Source organism: Puma concolor, chromosome C2, assembly GCF_028749965.1.
Source record: "Puma concolor isolate L17-30 chromosome C2, mPumCon1.1.hap2, whole genome shotgun sequence".
Taxonomy (NCBI): Eukaryota; Metazoa; Chordata; class Mammalia; order Carnivora; family Felidae; genus Puma; species Puma concolor.
In genome coordinates this window covers 12,743,188-12,764,594 of record NC_141675.1, presented here as the reverse complement: position 1 = coordinate 12,764,594, position 21,407 = coordinate 12,743,188, and positions in this window count along the sequence as shown.

Below are 21,407 nucleotides of genomic sequence, written 5' to 3'. Positions count from 1 at the left end.
ATCTCACAGTTTGCAGGGTTTGAGCCCCACATTGAGGTCTGTGCTGACAGCTGGGGACCAGGAGCCTGCTTTGGATTCTATGTCTCCCTCTCTATGCCCCTTCCCCACTCATGCTCTTTCTGTCTTTCAAAAATAAATACATGTTAAAAAAAATGTAAAAGATAAGCATTTGTGTCACCCCTGAAATTCTCTCATGCTGCTTTACAATCTATCCCTCCTTTTTTCCCTCCCTAGGTACTCATGAACCTAATTAATTTGCATTCTCTGGAATTTTATATAGGTTAGTTTGCATTTTAAAGGATTTTATATAGATAGACTCACCGCCTTCTCTCTTTTGGGGGGAGAGAGTCTAGCTTCTTTTACTCAGCATAAAGATTTTGAAACCCAGCTGTATTGTTTCCAGGATCAAAACCTTTTTCCTTTTCTATTCGTGAGTAGAATTCCACTATATGGAAATCACAGTTTGCTTATCTTTTCAGAGAAGACATGATATGAATCCAAACTCTCCAGGCCTCAAAGTTTTAGAATGGCCAAGGGTCACATTTACAGTCATTATGCTGGTGAATCTGGCTTGTGCTTCTATTGATTCATAAAGTGACTCCAAATTCTACATCCCCCCCTTTCTAGCCACTCTGTCTTCAGACGGTGTCTTCGATGAACTCACGAACATTCCGTCTCAGTTAAACATCTTGCGCCCACTATCAGCTACTGGTGGTGGCTCACAGGCAGCTGCCCAGCATAGTTGCAGCACTAGAGGCCTGAAGATGCCCAGGCTGCATGACGTTTCCCTGTAGGTGGGGAAATATTATGGTCTGCTTGAGAATTTCTAAACCTAACCAACTTTCAGAGCTCTAAATAAACAGCCTCTTAAGTTGTTGTTGTCGTTTTTTTCTTTTCCTTATGTAGGTTGTAGGTATTAAATTCGAGGCCATACATTTCAGTTTACAAGAAACATAAAGTTATTTTTCTGTTGGTCTAATATTCTACAGCGGAAACCAATGTCTAATTGACTCACGTTGCACCTGATGACAGAAACTTAAATTTAGTCAACTCAGTGCTTTCACAATTAAATATGCTGTTCCACTCACCCTGCCCACTCTGTTCTTTTTCTTTTTTAAAAAAATTATTTAAAGTTTATTTACTTTTGAGAGAGAGAGGGAGAGAGAGAGAGACAGAGTGTGGGTAGAGGAGAGGCAGAGAGAAAGGGAGACACAGAATCCGAAGCAGGCTCCAGGATCTGAGCTGTCAGCACAGAGCTGGACATGGGGCTCGAACTCATGAATCATGAGCTCATGACCTGAACCAAAGTTGGATGCTTAACTGATTGAGCCACCCAGGCGCCCACCCCTCTTTTCCTTTTTAACTTGGGTTTGCATCTGCTTTCCACAGGGCATGTGTGTGCACAACAGTTACAGTTTTGAGGACGGAGGCATCCAGTCTTCTGTTGTCATCTGTGTTGATGCCCCAGAGATATGTATTTTCCCATATGGTCTCCAGCTTCCAGGGCTTGCCGCTCAACCTGCCCCCCTCACTGCACTGTCTGCGAGACCTCTTCTGGACCCACACTATCAGGGCCATCTCCTGTGCCATGGAAAACATGATTATCCTCTCTTCTCTGATGAGGCTGGCTGCCTCGGTAGGTTTTAGTGGGTCTGTCTCAGACCTGTCTGAGATGCAGCAAGAATATATTTCTTGTTTCCCATTTCTGAACCATGAGGGGATATGTATGGATAGCTGGAATACTGTCACTTTTCAGTATCCTCTCTTCTCTCTCAAGTCCCCATATTGTCTAAAAGTAATCTCTCCTGGAACAAAGGCTGAGGAGTGGTTGTCATGAGCTCAGGGAGTCTCTTCAGAGACCTGAAATTATTCTTCTCAGCTGATGAAGTCTTCGTTACTGTGTTCTGTGTGTCATGTGAAATTCCTTCCCTTCCTACAGATTCTTGGTCCTCATTCACATGGACCTCTGGTACACAGCCCTTCCCAGTTTGTCATATATACTCAGATACATACACTTCCAGTGTTACTCTCCTCAAAATGTCATCAGAAATCTGCTAATAAAGTAAAACTATGCTTATTTGAATTTACTGCAGTTGGAGAGAACAGCACCATGGTAGGATTTCAGAAGCAACTCAAGGGAAAGGTAGAAGTAGGATATTTGTAGCACTCTCAGGTCTGGGCTTAGGTAGTCTAAGGTGGGCTTTTCAAGGTAGGTAATTGGCTAGAATTGGGTAAAATTAATGCTATAATAGTTCAAAACTGGCTGTCAGTCAGGCAATACCCTTGAAATATGTGTTGATAGGCACATTTTTGTTTGCTAAGCAAGCTGTTTGCTGAGGTGAGAAGACTGTTGTCTCTGATAAATTGATCTGTAGGAATTTCCTCAAGCAAACAGTGAAGTTATTTATTAGTTTACAGTTTTATCTTTCCTGGGCAAAGTTTTCCTGGAAAAAACCACTAAGTCATGTTGACATAGGTGATCAAAAGTCTTATGCAAGTGATATTGACACAGAAGTTCTCAGAGCTCACCACATAGACCCAAACTCAGACTCACCCTAAATAAAAAATTACTTTTGCAAGCTATACCCCTAAATGTCCCAGAAATTCAAGGAAATACCTCTGTGTAATGAAGTATCAGAGAATTATTTTTGGAGATGATATCTTAAAGCGATCCTTGACAAATGAGCAGGATATAGGAAAATGGACAAAAGCAACAAGGCAATTGGCAAGGAAGAGAAGTACGAATGGGGGTATGAATGGGGACATTTGTGAAGAACAATAAAGGAGAAGACGGTCTGTATTTGAGAGTGTAAGGTTTTTAGTTTTGGTAAATAGATTAAAGCCAGATTTTGATGAGCCTCAAATGTATAATTAAGGAGTCCTTAAACACCTATTTACATATTTGTCATTGGGGCTTCCCAAGAACCTCTAAGTTCACTGACTTCCTCTTACTTGCATGCTGTCAAACACCCCTCGGATCACAAGAAGAGAGTGCCATGTTGTGGGGTGGGGTGGGGATGACTCTTTCAGTATAATTAAGAAAAAACAGGTGCTCCTGGAAGCCTGCATATTATTGTTGGGGTGCTTGGGTGGCTCAGTAAGTTAAGCATCAGACTCTTGATTTTAGCTCAGGTCATGATTTCGTGAGTTTAAGCCCCGCATCGGGCTCTGTGCTGACTGATGGCATGGATCCCTGATGGCAGGGATTCTGTCTCCCTCTTTCTCTGCCCCTCCCCCACTTGCAATCTCTCTCTCAAAATAAAAAAAAATATACTTTAAAAAAAGAAAATAAAAACTGTAAGTCACTTAACACAGTCTCTTGCACACAAAAGGCATTCAGTAAATAATAGTTGATATTATTATTATTAGATTGTGGTCAGAGTGATGAGATTTTGGTGGAATTGTAAGGGACAGTTGAATCTTTTGAACACAAACAGAAGTGAAATAAGAAACACAATGTTATTAATAGCTGCATATGAACTTGGTGGGTCAATGGCAGGCTTTATGTCTAATGTCCCATTTGGAGCATGAAGCTTAGGCCATTCTATGGGAAAAAAAGAAAAGAAAAGAAAAAAAAAAAAGAAGAAAAGAAAAGAACAATGGGAAAACAGTAAGAAGAATTAAGTTTATCCACTCATATACATAGTATCAGAGGAGAGAATTAGCTTGCAAACCCTCCTAAGGATAACCCTCACTGACATTTTTATCTATTGGACTTGAAGAGGAAATTAGGCAAAAGCAGCATGGAGCCTGAGTTCGCAGTGTTTTGGTTTTTGTTTGATTTGTTTGAAAGCACAGTGACTGCCCACTGGCAATCGTGATCCAATATACCCTCATGCTCTGGGAAGAAGCTAAGAAAATGGCGGGCAGAGGCATGAAAAGAACACAGGACCCTGCTAAGTTCCCTGAGCCCTATGTTTTCCTATTTCCATCCTCTGTACAAATTTGATTTGGATGAGAATGTGGGTTTGGGTCTATATTGATATTTTCTAAGAGACCTAGGAATCCCTAATCCTGCCCTGTGTATCAACTTCCCCTCCATGGGATTCCCAAAGGAGCTATAACCACAGTGAATGATATAAGAAAGGGAACCAAGTTTACTTTATCAATAGCTGTTTAAGAATCCAATACCTAGAATGGACAAGCCCACATTAAAAAGCTGGATTGGTGCATACAATTTAGGCTGAAGGTCGCCTCTTTTGAAATTTACATCCTGGGATGCTTGTGCTATTTGGATGGTCATACAGAGGTAGGAATGAAATACAGAGAACAATATGGTCATGTCTACACTAAATATCTTGCTGAAAATTCCCTGCACACCTATATGCACCAGGTGGGATAAAGAGGAACCTGCACTTTCTCTGCAGGACCTATTTAGAGATATTTTCTTTTCCTGCTAGAAATCATGACCCCTTAACATCCCAAGTTCTGAACAGTTATGCTAGTAATTCTTCTCTCATTGCAAGGAACTAGGAAAGAGGAGAGCAGTGGAACTGGAGAAGAGGTTGACATGTCTTTTCTCCCTATCAGAGTTTTAGGCATTTGCTTAGAAAGGTGAAGGAGACCTTTGATTGAGAAGGTATTGAGCAAGCTTCTGGCATCGCCACACTTTAGATCATTCTTCCTTGTACTCTACCTGTTCAGCCCCAGGCTATTGATGTCATTACCCCAGTGAGCCAATGAGTTAAGGCCTGGGTGGAGGGACATTACTAGTGGCAGCATTTGACCTATATATCGGCAGACTGTATGCATAGTTTTCAATGTATAACATAGTGCGTAATAAGTATTTGTTGAGTAAAATGCATGAATACTAACCTGCAGGTATTGCCTATTCTTTAAGAGCTTCTGAATTGTGAATTGCAAGGACTTGTTTTTATTTGCAGTCACATACCACCTGGGTCATCACTCATGTGACGCCCCCTTTCACTTCAATGCCACAAAAGCTAAAATCTCACTTTCCCAGCCTGCCTTGCTTCTAAGGGTAGCCCTATGACTCAGGGCTAATAAGAGCCTGCTGCCATGTTTTTGAAGAGGTTTTCCTCCACTAATACAAAGGACAGATGTAAGTCATGCTACCCCTCCCTCTTCTTCCTGCCTTGAATGCAGAACTCTGTCTACTACTTGGGCAGCCGTCTTATCTGAAGCCAAGACTGAGACAGTCACGAATGTCAGCACTGACACCTTTAAGCCACTAAACCAATACAGGGAACTGCCTACATCTATCCCTATCGCCACATGAGAAAAATAAATCCCTCATAGCTTAAGCTAATAGGAGATTTCAATTACGTGGAGCCATTAACATTCTTGACTCTTATAGAATTTATCTGGTAAGGAAACAGAGGAATATCTTGAAACTACATCACCCCAGTGGAAATTCACATCTGAGTTGGAAAGTAATCACCATTTTTCTTTCTGCAATATAAACATTTATAATTCACATCTGCATGATACTTTCTCCAGGTGTTCAAGGCAGGGAAGATGAAGAGTAACGCTGCTCTGGATTTTTACTTGTGAGTTCAGGAACAAATACAGAAAAATGATTCTCCATAGAGAAGAAAAGGCTGGGGTTCAAATTTCAGAGGTCTGACTTTCCTCTGTGCCCAGTGCCCCAAGCCATGAAGCTGGCTCACCACTCAGATTTCACAGGCCCAGATGTCTGATTTTGAAAACCTGCTTTGTTGCAACAACAGGGCTGTGCACTTTATTTATTTTCCATATTTAAATTGGTATATGTGTCTTCATTAAGAACACAGCAGATTTACCAAGAAAGAAATCTATTAATGAAATGATGCATCTTAACGAGTTCTGGTTTAGCCTAAGACAGCTGGGCTTAATATTAAAAATTTTCCTATTCATCTAGGTCATTATGTTTCCAGGCTATGGTTCTATATTTGTGTCTGCTCACAAGCAAAGAATACTAGCTTTGGAGTCCAACAAACTTGAAATTGAATCCTAGGTCTACCATTTATAGTTATACGAGGCACTAGCAGCTAGTATACTGATTACTCGTTAAGATCATAACTTTGGACAAGTAATTTCGTCTATTTAAATCTTAGCATTCTCAGCTGGAAAAAAATTACCAACCCCTGTCATCAAGGTTGTGGTAAGAAGTGGAGAAATATACCTGACACATAATATCAGCTATCATCGTTATGAATTAGCACTTGGCAGATAAAATATTATCTCTTTCTACGTTGCATTCTGCGGGAACTTTCCACCGGGTCGCTATCCTGGATGGATGGAAGAAGGAGAATAAATGGAACCACGGAGCCAGAGCTTCAGTCCATGCTCCTGACATTCCCAGGCAGCTGCTTAAGCCATTTTGACCAAGAGCAATTTAGAAAACAGACATATTCATCTGAGTGAAGATGATCTTTGTTACCCTCTGTCCGGAGACAAAGACGTTGGCAAGGCTGAAAGTCAGAGGTGGAGAGGAGGTCAGAACCAATCCCTTTTGGAAGTTGGGGCTACAAATCCAAAGGTAGCAAGTGAAAGCCCAGAAGTTCCCTCAAGAGGCCCTATTCTTAATGACAAAGAGGAAAAGCAGATGTGCACTCACCCTCCCTCCACACCACTCTCTGCTCCTCCATAGATTAAAAGCTGAAACAGCTGCCCTCTTTGTTAGTTTATTGATCTTGAATAAAGGAATTCTAGGCAAGTTCTTTATTTGGTACAACTTGTCCAAGAGATATAGAGTGTGTCATAAAAGGATGTCTGCCAGATTGTTTCACTGAATTATAAACCAAGCTGATTTTTTATTCTGACAACCACAGAATAAGAGTTTCCAATGCTCATAACTTCAAACCTATCTTAGTAAATATGAAATGCATGAGACAGGTAAATTACAAAGACATATTAGATAGATGATAGATAGATAGATAGATAGATAGATAGATAGATAGATTTCAGTGAATGGGGAAATTGAGGCTTGGGGATTTGCCTGAGTCCAGAAATTACCCTGAACCAGCTGTTATTCTCCAGAGACTGCCTGGGCTTGGGCCTAACATCAGTTATCATTTGGGATATGCTATTAAATAGTCATTGTTTCCTGGAGGTCACAAAGCATTTCTAGGTCTCCACTTCCCCACCTGTAACATAAGTTCCCCTGGATTCAGTGTCGCCAAGGATACTACCAGATCAAAATGCTAGGATTCTTTGATTAAAAATAGTAGTCTTGAAAACTCGGCTGAATGGTAATACCTGAATAGTTGTGACACCTTCCCTGGGTACCATCATGATACGTATGGAATCATGCTGTAGGTTCCTGGGCTGGAATACTACCTTTTCATGCACACAGATTTCTCTCTTTTAATATACACAAGCATTGTTAAGACTCAAACTTTTCTGGTAGTATATTCCTATGAGAATGTCTTCTCTACCATAGTCAGATTCATTTGCAAGCAGCTACCACATATTATTGATCCTGGGGGTTTATACACATTGGAGGCCTATCAGGCAATTTCACTGGACTCTTTGTATTTTGAATAGGAAAAAAAATAATAAATACAGAGGAGCAGATATCCTATTGCCATAAACAATCAGGGAAGGCCGGGACCATGGAGTTCAGTTCCACGGACCCGCAGTGCCACCTGTTGGCTGCTGTGTTAATAATCACCACAGAGTCCTAAACTTTCCAGAGAGAAAGAGAGCTGATTTCCAAAATTAAAAACAAGGGAGCAGGGTATCTGGAGATCAAATTGAAGTTAAACTCCCTTAGAGATGAAGAGTAAAAAATCATCCCTAGGAAGTTGATGGCGCAACCTAATTCTGGATGGCCATGTGGTAACTGCCAATTTCCATTCACTTTGAAACACTAGAGGAAAAGGAAAAGAGAGAATGACAGGATTTCAGGACTGGACAAGTGTTTAAATAATAGCACAACCTCTCATTGTAGATATTAAGAAATCAAGATGCCAGGACATTATATATTCCAGAGTTAATGAGCTTGGTAGTGTGGGTGTTAGGACTCTAACTCACTTCTTCAGATGTTTAGTTCAGGTTCTTTCTGGATAACTTTTTATTGTCCTCTGCATTTTAAGAGATCTTACATTCTCTATTTTTAATAGAATGCTAGTGAGAACCAGAGGCAGTTCTCACAACATTACTTATTTAAATTCACACCATTAGGGAAGCAATTTCAGTAATAACCCCTATTTCTAGCTGCCTATCAAAAACACTCACTAATTGTTCTGATGCTTACGGAATCAAAAATTGCCAAAGAACAACTTCTTTTCTTCTTCCTCATCCTTCTCATCAATTCATTCATTTTCTTCCCATTTAGTTTATTTTGCCGAAGTAAGGCTGTGTTCCCTTGAGACCTGTGACTCCTAGGTTGTGCTTCTCCGAGATTCTAATTGCCCACTTGACACAACCAAGAACAAATGCAGAGACAACTCCCAATCTGCTCTCCTATCTGATCACATCATTTGTACCTGTCAGAAGGGGATGGAAAAGTAAGTGAGAAATGGATGATCCCAACACAGACAAGGTGTGTTAGGGAACAAAGTTTAGTGAGTGGCACCCTCAGTGATCAAAGAAGACCACAAGAGTCCGGTCAGACACATAAACACCATCTGGGACAGAAGTCATGAAATGCCTCCGGGAATAAAAATTTTTAGAACTCTGTAGTTTTCTAACATGCAAGAAACTGACCTCCATTTATTTTTTTTAATTTTTAAGGAAATTGTTCCTTAAAGGGAAATATTGTTTACTCTCCTCTCCTGAGTGTAGTGAAGAGAAAGAGAACTTGGGAGATGAGGTCTTGCCTCCTAAGTGCCCGCAAAGTGGTCTAAAGGACTTGATATTGGAAATCCCCAAAGTTGGATCCCCAATCTCATTCCCCATTCAGTCCACCACCCAAACTAGATGGCTGACAGGTGTCAATAACCCTCCCCCTCTTTTTACCTCTGTTAATTGCACCACTTCCAAAATATCTCTGAATCTGCTCTTCCCTCTCTAGTCCCACTATCACCCCTTAGCACAAGTGACATGTTGCACTGCAACTGTCTCCTAACTAATCTCTTTCCCATCACATCCATTTGCCACACTGTCACCAGCTTTATCTACCTAAAATGCAAATCGAACCCTGCCATCTCTCTGCTTGAAACCACTGAGCAAGGACAAAGTCAAAGCTTCTCAGTAGGGTACATAAGTCTTCTCAATTTGGCTCAGATTTCTTTTTCAACTTTCTTTTCTGGCTCAACACCTCTAGTTCCCTTAAAAATCCAGCTCCTTTTTGCCACACACTTGTCTGACTTTGGCATCTTTGTGTGTACTTACCGTCAGTTCTATCCTGCTGTGTCCTTCGCTCCATCACCAGGAAAATTCTTATTCTTTCAAGGGCCATTTCCATTAACTCTGTCCCTAAGGAGGTGTCTCTAAAGTTTTCAGGCAAGGAGTTTCTCTGCCCTATGTACTTATACTCTGCTTCCTTATTACTTATGTGTATTATAGCTTGAAGCTCATTGCATTGTAACTCTGAAGATTTTAGTCTTCCTTACATAGACCATGAGTTTCCTAATATAAGATCCTAATAGATCTTTTTACAGTTCAAATTTTTATCATGTGTAAGTCCACAAATGTTCACTGAAGATTAAGCATGTTTCTATCACTGCTAAATACTAGAGATGCAAAGATTAACTATGAAGGGTATCCACAGTGATCTCACTCAAGGTCTGTCTTTTCTGTGTCCAAAGTATACAAACAGAGAGCACAGAAGTTTGTGTGCTCTACTCTGGCTGCATCCCTCTGCAAAACGTTGATTTTCTCATATACCAAAATCAGTGGTGAAACATATTGCATGTATAGCTATTTCCAGTGCCCTAGTCATTGGATATAACAGATGACATCATCAACATGATCACCTTAATTGTCACATGTATTGCTTCATTTTTTATGTGCATCATTTGTTAAAAAGTTTGAATACATTGCCCCATGTACTTGTTAGCTGTGTACTGCACACAAGGACATGACAGCCACTGAATTCTCACTACATGTTTATGGGAGAAGTAAACATTGGATAGGCATTTGGGTTAATAAATACGCTACTGGAATTATGGACGTGTGGAGGTGAGTGTACAAGAAGTCTGATGTGTCTAGAGTGTGCAGGACAGAGTACCAAGTAGGAGAGTTTTACAGAGAGATCTCCAGAGATCTGCAAAGGGATCACCCCCTTGGGTCTTCAGCTGAGTATCAATTAGAAAATTTTTGTGAAGAATCCTCTACTCAAGGGGTGCCTGGGTGTCTCAGCGGGTTGAGCATCTGACTTCAGCTCAGGTCATGATCTCATGTTTTTGGGTTTGAGCCCTGCGTCAGGCCCTGTGCTGACAGCTCAGAGCCTGGAGCCTGCTTCTGCTTCTGTGTCTCCCTCGCTCTCTGCCCCTCCCCTGCTCGTACTCTGTCTCTCTCTGTCTCTCAAAAAATAAAATAAAACGTTAATTTAAAAAAAAAAAAAGAATCCTCCACTCAACAGAATTAGAGGAAACAATACCCAGAGCTCTTCAAGAGCCAGGAATACTGTCTGTTACCACCAACCAGAGTAGAGAACCTCATAATTCACGAGGTATCAGGAATAATACTGAGAAGAGTTTTACCCCTCATTTCACCTACCAAAGCTTGAAAGCGAGGCCTAAATAGATCACATTGTTTTTAAGAAACGTAACTACATCCGAGAACAAGTTCCAGAATATTTATCAAAATACAAAAATATCCCGCATCTAAAAGGCAAAATTTATAATGTCTGCAGTCAACACTTGCCAAGTATGTACAGAAACAGAATAATACACCTAAAATGTGAAGAAAAATAAGTCAATTAAAATGATCCAGAATGTTCCAAATGACACGAATAATAATTAACAAGAATATTAAAAGCATTATTATAAGTATAACCAATATGATCAAGGAACTAGAGGAAAGATTTAATGTGTTAAGTAGAGACATGATGATATGTATTTTACAAAGACCCAAATCAAACTTCTAAAGATGAAAATTACATTAAGGACAAATTGGAAATTATAGAAGAAAAGATTAGTGAACACGAAAGCCTAGCAAGACAAACTATCTAAAATTTAAAAAGGAAGAAAAAAAAAAAAAGAATGAATAGAATTATTAGTGGGCCGTAGGACAACTTTAGCAGCTTAAGACACAGGTAATTGTAGTTCACCGTGGGAAGGGAAACAGATAAAATATTTGAAGACATAGAGACTAAACATTTTCTAAATGTGACACAAATTATAAATCCACAGATACAAAAACTCAATGAACTCAAAGGGCAAAAAAATATGAAGAAAACTGCAGCAAGGAATATCATAATTTATTTGCTTAAAGCCAGTGCAAAAGAGAAAATATTAAAAGTCACTATAAAACAAACAAACACAATATGCAGAGGTATAAGAGATATGGATGACAGCATATTTCTTGTTGAAGACAATGCAAGATAGAAGAGAACATTGTTTTAGTAACATTTTTTAAGTACCAAAAAAAAAAAGTCAACCTTGAATTCTTAATCCACCAAAAATACCTTGCAAAAAATGAAAGTAAAATAAAGATTTTTTCAATCATATCAAAGCTGAAAGAATTCATTTCTAACAGACCTAAATTATAAAAAATGCCAGAGGAAGTTCTTCAAGCAGAAGAAAAGTGATATTAGAAATATGGATCTATGCTGAAGAATACAAAAATAATAACTATGAAGGTAATATAAATTTTTTGTCATTTAAATTTCTGTAAAAGAAAATTAATGGCTTTAAGCAAAATAATAATGCTTTACAAGGTTTATAATATTTGTAAAAGTAAAATTTCTGACAACAAGGGGCACTTGGGTGGCTTAGTCAGTTAAGAATCTGACTTTAGCTCAGGTCATGATCTCACAGCTCCTGAGTTCAAGCCCCACATTGGGCTCTGTGCTGTCAGCTCAGAGACTGGAGCCTGCTTCATATTCTGTGTCTCCCTCTCTGTCTACCCCTCCCCTACTCATGCTGTGTCTGTATTCCAAATACATTAAAATTTTTTTTTTTTAATTTCTGACAACAATAGCACAAAATTCAGGAGAGGAGAAATGAATATAAAAGGTTCTAGTACAAATGAAATGGTATTATTACTGAAAGATATTATTACTGAAGGGTAAGTTAAAGATGAAAATTTTAAATCCTAAAGTAAACACTAAAATAACACAAGCTAAAAGCAATAAGCCAGAGATTAAATAGAATAATAATTAATCCAAAGGAAGGCAGATTATTTTAAAGTAATAAATAACAGGCGGGGGAAAAGAAAACAAATAGCAAGGTGGTATATTTTAGCATATCTATATCGATAATCACATTAAATAAAAATGGTCTAAATATCTCAGTTAAAGGTAGAGACTATCAGATCAGATATAAATCAAGACCCACTAGGTTGCCACTTTAACTGGAAGCTCACTTTAATTGGAAAGACACATTAATTCTATAGTAAAAAGATGGGTGGGGGGGAATAAGACATGCTAACATTAATTAAAAGAAACCAGGAGAGGGGCGCCTGGGTGGCTCAGTCGGTTAAGCGTCCGACTTCTGCTCAGGTCATGATCTCATGGTTTGTGAGTTCAAGCCCCGCATCGGGCTCTGTGCTGACAGCTCAGAGCCTCAACCTGCTTCAGATTCTGTGGCTCCCTCTCTCTCTGCCCTTCCCCTGCTCATGCTCTGTCTCTGTCTCAAAAATAAATAAAACATTAAAAAATAAAACAAACCAGGAGAGAGCACATAAAGAGAAGATAATTCATCAAAAACATAAAAACCTTAGGTATTTATACAACTAATAACAAAGCTTCAAAATACGTAAAATGAAAACTGAAAAAGCTTCAAATAGAAGTAGGTAAATCTACAATTATAGTTTGACAGTTCAAAAACATTTTCCCAGTTAGTGATTAGTACAAGTCAAAAAATCAGTATGAGTGTGGATGTTAACAAAACTATCAACCATTGGGGCGCCTGGGTGGCGCAGTCGGTTAAGTGTCCGACTTCAGCCAGGTCACGATCTCGCGGTCCGTGGGTTCGAGCCCCGCGTCAGGCTCTGGGCTGATGGCTCAGAGCCTGGAGCCTGTTTCCGATTCTGTGTCTCCCTCTCTCTCTGCCCCTCCCCCGTTCATGCTCTGCCTCTCTCTGTCCCAAAAATAAATAAACGTTAAAAAAAAAAAATTAAAAAAAAAAAACAAAAAACTATCAACCATCATGACCTATTTGATATTTATAGATCTCTCCATCCTCAAAATCACAGAATACACACACTTTGTAAGTGCACATCAAATATTTAATGACAGACCATATTCTGGACCATGAAAAGAGTCTCAATGAATGTAAAACTATTCTAATCATATAGAGTATACTCTTTAAACACAATAGAATTAAATTAGAAGTAATAATAGAGGATTTCTAGAAAATCCTCAAATATTTTGAAACTAGAAAACACAATTTTTAAATAATCCATAAGTCAAATAAGAGATCAAAAATGAGGGGCACCTTGGTGACTCAGTTAGTTAAGCCTCTATCTTTAGCTCAGGTCATGATCTCACTGTTCAAGTTCGAGCCCTGCATCAGCACAACTCTGTCAGCACAGAGCCTGCTTGAGTTCTGTGTCTCTCTCTCTCTCTTCCCATCATCCCGCTCTGTCTCTCTCTCTCAAAAATAAATAAACATTTAAAAAATTAAAAAAGAGACATCAAAAATTAAATTAAAAGATAAACAAACTGAACAAAAATAAAAACAAGGCATTTCAAAATATGTGGGCTGCAAGGAAGGCAGTAATAGAAATTTACAGCACTAAATTCCTATATTTGGCATTATGAAACTATCAAATCAATGATCTCATCTTCTACCTTAAGAAACTGTAATAATAATATAAAAATAGGTGCAAAGTAAGGAAAAGAAAGGAAATAACAAGGAAGATATCACTAAAATAGAAAACAGAAAAAATAGTAAAGTAAATCAATAAAAAAAATACTTCCTCTGAGAACATCAAAAATTGGTAAAATTTCTAGCCAAACTGATTAGGAAAACAAAGACAGAAACCATAATTTACCAGTATCACGTATAAGAGAGGTAAATTTATAGATTCCAGAATTATTAAAAAGGACAATAAAGGAATATTATAAACAATGTTATGCCAATACATTCAACAACTTGGATGAAGTGGATGAATTCCTTGAAAAACACAAAGTACTATGCTCAATTAAGATGATGTAATCTGAATAGTTCTGTATCTCTTAAGGGGTTGAACTTGTATTTAAAAACCTTCCCACAAAGAAAATTCCAGGCCCAGATGGCTTTACTGGAGAGTTCTTCAAAATATGTAAGGAAGAAATAATATCAATTGTACACAAGTTTCTCCAGATAATTGGGGAATTGAGAATTCTTTCCAACTCATTTTATGAGGTAAGTAATATTACTCTGGTATCCAAATTAGGCAAAGATATTACAAGAAAGTAAAAATATAGCCTAATAACACGCATTATCATAAATACAAAGATTGTTAACAACAATTTAACAAATCAAATTTAGCAACATAAAAAGTGTAATATATCACAGCTGTGTAGGAAAGAATTTATCCTTGCCCAAAGAGAGATCTGGCCTCTACCCTTGACTCTTTAGTGATCATCTTTAAGCCCCTGGAATGTACTACCTGATAAAAATGCCTTTGCTTACCTGGGGGCCTTGGGTCATGTCAAACAATCTGATGATATGATTTAGGGTGGAGGTTTTTGGTTATATGCTATTAAATCAACCTCTAGAGAGGCTGATGACTAAGATCAGCCATTTGGGTAATTGATTATGTCTATGTGACAGAGCCCTAATAAAGAGTCTGGACACCAAGGCTGGGGTGAGCTTCCATACTGGACAGTACTCCGTGCATACTGCTGCACATTGTTGCTGGGAGAGTAGCGTTTTCCACTACTCCATTGCTAGACAGAACCTGGAAGATTCATGCTTGATATTTTCCTGGACTGTGCCTTGTGTCTCTTCACCTGGCTGATTTTAGTCTGCATCCTTTCTTTCTAACAAACCATAACCATGAATATAACAGCTTTCAGTGAGGTGTCCTTTTAGGGGGTTGTCTTGGAGCCCTCAGACTTGCAACTGATGTCAGAAATGAGGGTGGTCTTGTGGATAGTTTCTTAACTTTACAATAACTAAATGTGGCTAATCCCAGGAATGTGAGATTGATTTGACACTTGAATGTAATTCACTATATTATCAGACTATGAAAGAAAAGTATGATCATTAGATCCACGAAGTGTATTCTCCAAAATTAAAATTCCATTATTGAAAAAACAAAACAAAACAAAGAAACTAAGAATGGAAACGACACTCTTTAACTTAATAAAATCTGTGAAAAATACTTGATAAAATCTGTGAAAAATATCTGTGAAAAAGATAACATCCTTTTCAGTAGCAGAATTGAACGCTTTCCCTCTACAGTCAGGAGCAAAGGATGCCTGCTCTCATCACTTCCATTCAACATTGTACTGCAGCTGTAGCCAGTGGGATAAGAGAGGAAAGAAGAAGAGGAAGATGAGGAAGAAAAATAAAAGGCATCCAGATTAAAAAGAAAGGAACGGTCTGACTTGCAAGATAGCATGATCATCTACGTAGAAAATTTAATGAAACATACAAAATCACTATGAGAATTAATAGTGAATTCAGCAGTGTTGCCAGGTACAATACCAATATGAATAATGAACTCCATTTCTATAACAAATTGGATATTGAAATTAAAAAATGACCATTCCAATAACACTAAAATATTAAGTACTAGGGAATACGTTTGGCAAAAAAATGTGCAACGCCTGTACACTAAAAACTATGAAAAATCACTGAGAGAAATTAACAGGGACTGAAGTAAATAGATACATATGCCATGTTTGTGGATCAGAAGACATTGTCATTAAGATGTCAATTTTCCAAATTGATCTATAGACCTAATGTATTCTCAATCAAAATCATAATAAATATTTTTTGCTAGAAATTGACAAGCAATTCAATTTCAATTTTTGCTAGGATATTGTTTCTAAAAACCATACAAAAATGTAAGTGACCTAGAATAGCAAAATAATATAACTCTGAAAAAGAAAAATAAATTTGGAGAAATTATATTACCTGACTCTCCAAGATATAAAATATATAATAATATTTAATATATATATAGTAATCAATACAATGTAAATTTTGTGTCAACATGGACAAATAAATTAATGGAACAGAATATGGAGACCAGAAATAAAATTATATATATATGGCCTATTGATTTTCATTGAAGTTACAAAGGAAATTAAACAGAGAAAAGGATAGTGTTTTCAACAAATGTTACTGAAAAAACTGGATACCCATATGCAATAAATAAATAAATAAATAAAACAAGACTTTGATCGATACCTTAAACTAAATATGGAAATTAACTCAAAATGGATCATAAGCATAGATGTGAATCTTAAAACTGTAAAATTTCCAGAAGAAAACAGAGAAGACTTTGTGACCTCAGGTTAGGCAAAGATTTCTTAGACACACCAAAAACATGATCCGCTCATAAAAATTTAAATTAGACTTTATCAAAACTAAGAATTTCTAAACTTCAAAGGACACTGTGATGGTAATGAAAGAGAAACTGCATAGGGAAATAGCATATTCACAAATCACATATCTAACAATGCACTGTATCCAGAATGTATAAATATCTCTCACAACTTAACAATAAAAACACAAAGAGCCTAATAAAAAAAATAGCCAATTTGAATGGACACTTCAGCTATATAAACATATATAAATATACAGAGATATGCTCAACATCCTCGTTCATTAGAGAAATGCAAGTAAGACCATATGAGATACCACCCATCGATCAAAATGTCTACAGTCGAAAAAATGGATAATAGCAAATGTTGGTGAGGATGTAGGATGCCTGTAGTTCCCATACACTGCTGATAGAAATGTAAAAATGGTACCACTATTTAAGAAAATAGCTTGGAATGTTCTTAAGTTAAACATGTACCTACTATATAACCCAACCATTCCACTTCTAGGTATTTATTCCTGAGAAATGAATGCTTAGTTTGTACACAAATGTTCATACTAGTTTTATTTGAGTAGATGCAAGCTGGAAACCTAAACATCTATCAAGAGGTGAGTGCATAAAAAATTGTGATATAGCTATACAATATACCGAAAGTCAATAAAAAGGAATGAGGTGCTGATATTCAGCAACAAGGATTGATCTTTAACTATACTGAGTAAAAATAGCCCAACATAACACATGTTGTAGGATCCCATTGATAGTTCCCATTCTAGAAATGCCAAGTAATCTATAGTAACACAGAAGTGTTTACTATTAATAACCTCAGTTGTCTGAGGATGGGAAAGGGACAAGGAGGGCCAGAAGGGTAGGATTAGAAGTGGCAATGAGGAAACCTACACTTTGTCTTGATTGTGTTGACAGTTTCATTTGTACGTACATATGTCATACACTTAAAAATTTGTGCATTTTATTATGTCAACTACATCTCCACAATACGGTTAAATATTTTTAAAAATTTTTTTAATGTTTATTTATTTTTGAGAGAGAGAAAGAGCACTAGCAGGGGAGGGGCAGAGAGAGAGAGACACACACAGAATCCGAAGCAGGCTCCAGGCTCTGAGCTGTCAGCACAGAGCCCGACACAGGGCTCGAACTCAAGAGCTGCAAGATCATGACCTGAGCCGAAGTCGGACACTTAACCGACTGAGCCACTGAGGAGCCCCAAACATTTTTGAATAGGTCCAAAATGTTAGTATGTTGTAAGCGCCCTAAAACAAGTGACTATCTTTTGAGACAATCATAATAATAGAATTTCTGTCTTATACCCAAAATAAGGTTTTGGTTATCAATTGGAACTTATGATATAAGCACATAGAACTACTGTGAGTAACCCAGAGATGGCTTCCTGTGGGTTCCCTGTCACTGCGTGTCTCACTTTCTCAGACTGTAAACCACTGAAAGGTAGGGTCAGATGTTCAGTGTCCTGTGTAATAGCCAAGATACAGTGGCCCCAGTAGCCACGGTGCTCTGATTCTCCTGCATGCTTCCAGGACGCGTGGCTCTCTCCCACACGCATTACGTGTGCTTGTCTTTGGCTGCCTTTCTGGGAGATTCTCAGATCTCTTTCATTCAAGAATTCAAGCACTAGACCTGTAGCTCGTGACCTCTGTATACACTTTATTCCATTCTCATTTTCTCATGCTCCTTTTGTTGGGGAACGGATTTGGATCCTTCTCTCTGTTCCCTCTCTTTCCCCTTTGAACTTTCATCTTCAGATTTGCTGTGGGTTCCTTCATCTCTTTCCTGCTTCATCAGTCTCAACTTCTCTACTTCCTTCATCAAAACCTGCTCCTTCCTTCATGTCATGGTTAAGTACTTGTTTTTTTTTTTTCTTTTCTTCCTTCAAGTTCATTTCAACAATAGAAATAAAAGTACTCCCATCATATATATATATATTTTCTTTGATGTAAATATAAAACAAAAACGAAGTTTTCCATAAGGTAATATCTACAAATTTATCTCTTAATTTCATGCAATCCAATCAAAATCCCTAATGATTTACATGTGTGTAGTCATACTACATATTATATAGTAAATATCATCATACACTGCTGGTGGGAGAGAAAATTCACTAAACAACTTTGGAAAAAGCATTTCCAGGACTCAGCAAATTTGATAATCATGCACACATGCAACATAATCTATGCAGAAAATGGGCATGGCAATATTATTTGCAGTAGATCCCAATCAGGAAACAAAACAAATGCCCATTAACAATAGAATGGATACAATACTTGTGGCCTTTTTGTGCAATGTATTTCAGCTTTGGATAAGAACAAGTACAAATAAGTCTAATAAATGTAATGAAAAGAAGCAAGGCACAAAAGGATATTCGTAGCATGAATAGACTCATACAACTAAAAAACAGACAAAATTAAACTATATTGTTTGGGGATATATATTAGGTGGTAAGTTATCATGAAAAGCAAGGAAGTAATTGATGTGCAATTCAAGATGGTGTTCACTTCAAAAAGAAAGTTGTGGAGTTGAGTTTGTTGGTTCTGTGATACAGGTAATTTTCTGTTGATGATGGAATGGACATTCAATTTAGAAATTTGTTAAACTCTTCCTTTATGTTTTTTTTAGTATGTGGTTTATATTTCACAACAAAAAATGTAAAAACATCTCTTATGCTATACAGAATAGCCTGTTTATTTTATTTTTTTTTTAGCTTAGCAACTAATGGTGATTTTTATGTGCACTCACCAGCACTGGCTGTCAAATGTCTTTGCTAATTTTATAGGTAACTAATCTAATCTAATCTTCATGGACACCTTAAGATATTTAACCAATAGACACTTCCCAATTAGGTGCTCAACAAATAATTTTTAAATAAAAGAGTTATATCTAACTTATTTGAATTGGTATATGTCACTGAAAGTTTGCTTTAGTACTCTTACTGTAAACTGGTATCATCACATCTTTCCTATGTATTCTGGCAAATGACCAGTATTATCACTCAGAGAATGACTCTTCTATATCACATTTGATCTTTGTGTATGTTGTCTTTCTACTGCCTACTAAAAGATGAAGGTATATTCCCTTTGCTTGGTTGAGAACAGTCACTTTCACATTGGATCTTTAGCTGATGACTTAGTTCCAATCACAGATTAAGCATCCCACTGGCAGTAGTCACCATGAGGCACAATTAGATCACACTACAATGAAATGTTTATAGCATACATATGTGTGCACACTCACATATATACTTGCATCATTAATAAGGACACCAGAACCTACCGATCATGGCGAAGACAATTTTACACACAACTAGATATACCTTCCACTCCTTTGCTTAGCAAATATGTTGGAAATGTATCTACTTGAATGGAGGAGAGATAATATGATGTATAAAATGAAATCTTGTTCTCGGATGATCTATTATCTTTTTCCAAACACATGTTAACTCACGAAAACTTGGTGTGTGTGGGTGTGTGTGTGTATGTGTATTATGTATGTATGTATGTATATGAAATTATTTTGGATTCCGAAAAAAATTAACATTAACTTTCAACACTGAGTTTGTAATTTGTTTTAAAGTTTTCCCTAAGAAAATAAGAAAGGATCAGGTAGTATTGCACTGATGGATGTGATATGCTCCTGATATGATACCTGGACGGGGTAGTGCTCCTAATCTGATGAGTTGGAAAGTAAAAATGTAATAGCACGATCTAGTTTAGCAGTTGATATAATTTTGGCCACATGTCAAGATTTATTTTCTATCTCATGCCTAAGAACACAAACTTTATGAGCAAACATATTTTTCCATTTATAGGATCTTAGAATGTCAAGCAATCTGGCTTTTACCAGGTTAGACAAGGTTCACAAAAATTTTATTACTTGCCAATCTAATTTATATTGATTTCTTAATAAATATTTGATATAAAAAGATTCCTCAGTTTTTATCTTTCTTGAACTCTCTGTAACCTTTACTGCCATTGCCACCTTTCTTGACTTACTTGGAGAATCTGATCTTCACTTCCTTGACATATTGTCTCTAGATTTTTTTCAGTAATTCTTACCATTCTTTCTTTTCTCCTCAGTCTCCTCTTCTATTTGTTCCTAACACATACTTCCTAGTTTTCTTTCTATAGTCCTTTATCTTTCAACCAGACACCATCTCCTATTCACTGCTGCGGCTTTAACTACCCCTAGTTAAATATCTTCACTCAACTCTTTCCTCCACTTGAAGTCTCTGGTGAACTCCTTATCAGCCCAGGCCCGCGTTCCTTCTTATTTTCCTTCTTAAATGGTAGCACCATTATCTACCCAGTCACCTAAGTCAAGACTCTGAAAGTCCTGCTCCATTCTCACTTGGATCCCATAAATCCAATTAATCTATAATATTTTTCAATTCCAGGTCAAAATACTTTTTTCAACTCTTCTTCACCTTACTACTTTTCCATTACTGCCATTGAGAGGCTTCTCATCACTCTTGACTAAACTGCTGGGAGTTCTCCTGCCAAGCCCTTTGCCTCTAGGCTCATTCTGCTCCATGCCATCTCTCAAATCTGCACAGCATAAGTCTGATAACATGTCTCGTTTATCTGAAAATCTTTACTGAGTCTTTATCACCTACAAGGTAATGCCCAAACCACTTTGGCGTACAAAGCTTTTCATGATCTTGCCTCCCTGTGTCTCCAGCTTTATCTCTTCACCCTTCCCACTACACACACTCACACACCCACTCACATACATGCCATGCACACACACACACACACACATACACACACACACACATTATAGAGGTCACATTCTACTGGAGTATTTAGTATCTTCCTCATCTCTCCAGGCTTTTTCATGCTTCCATA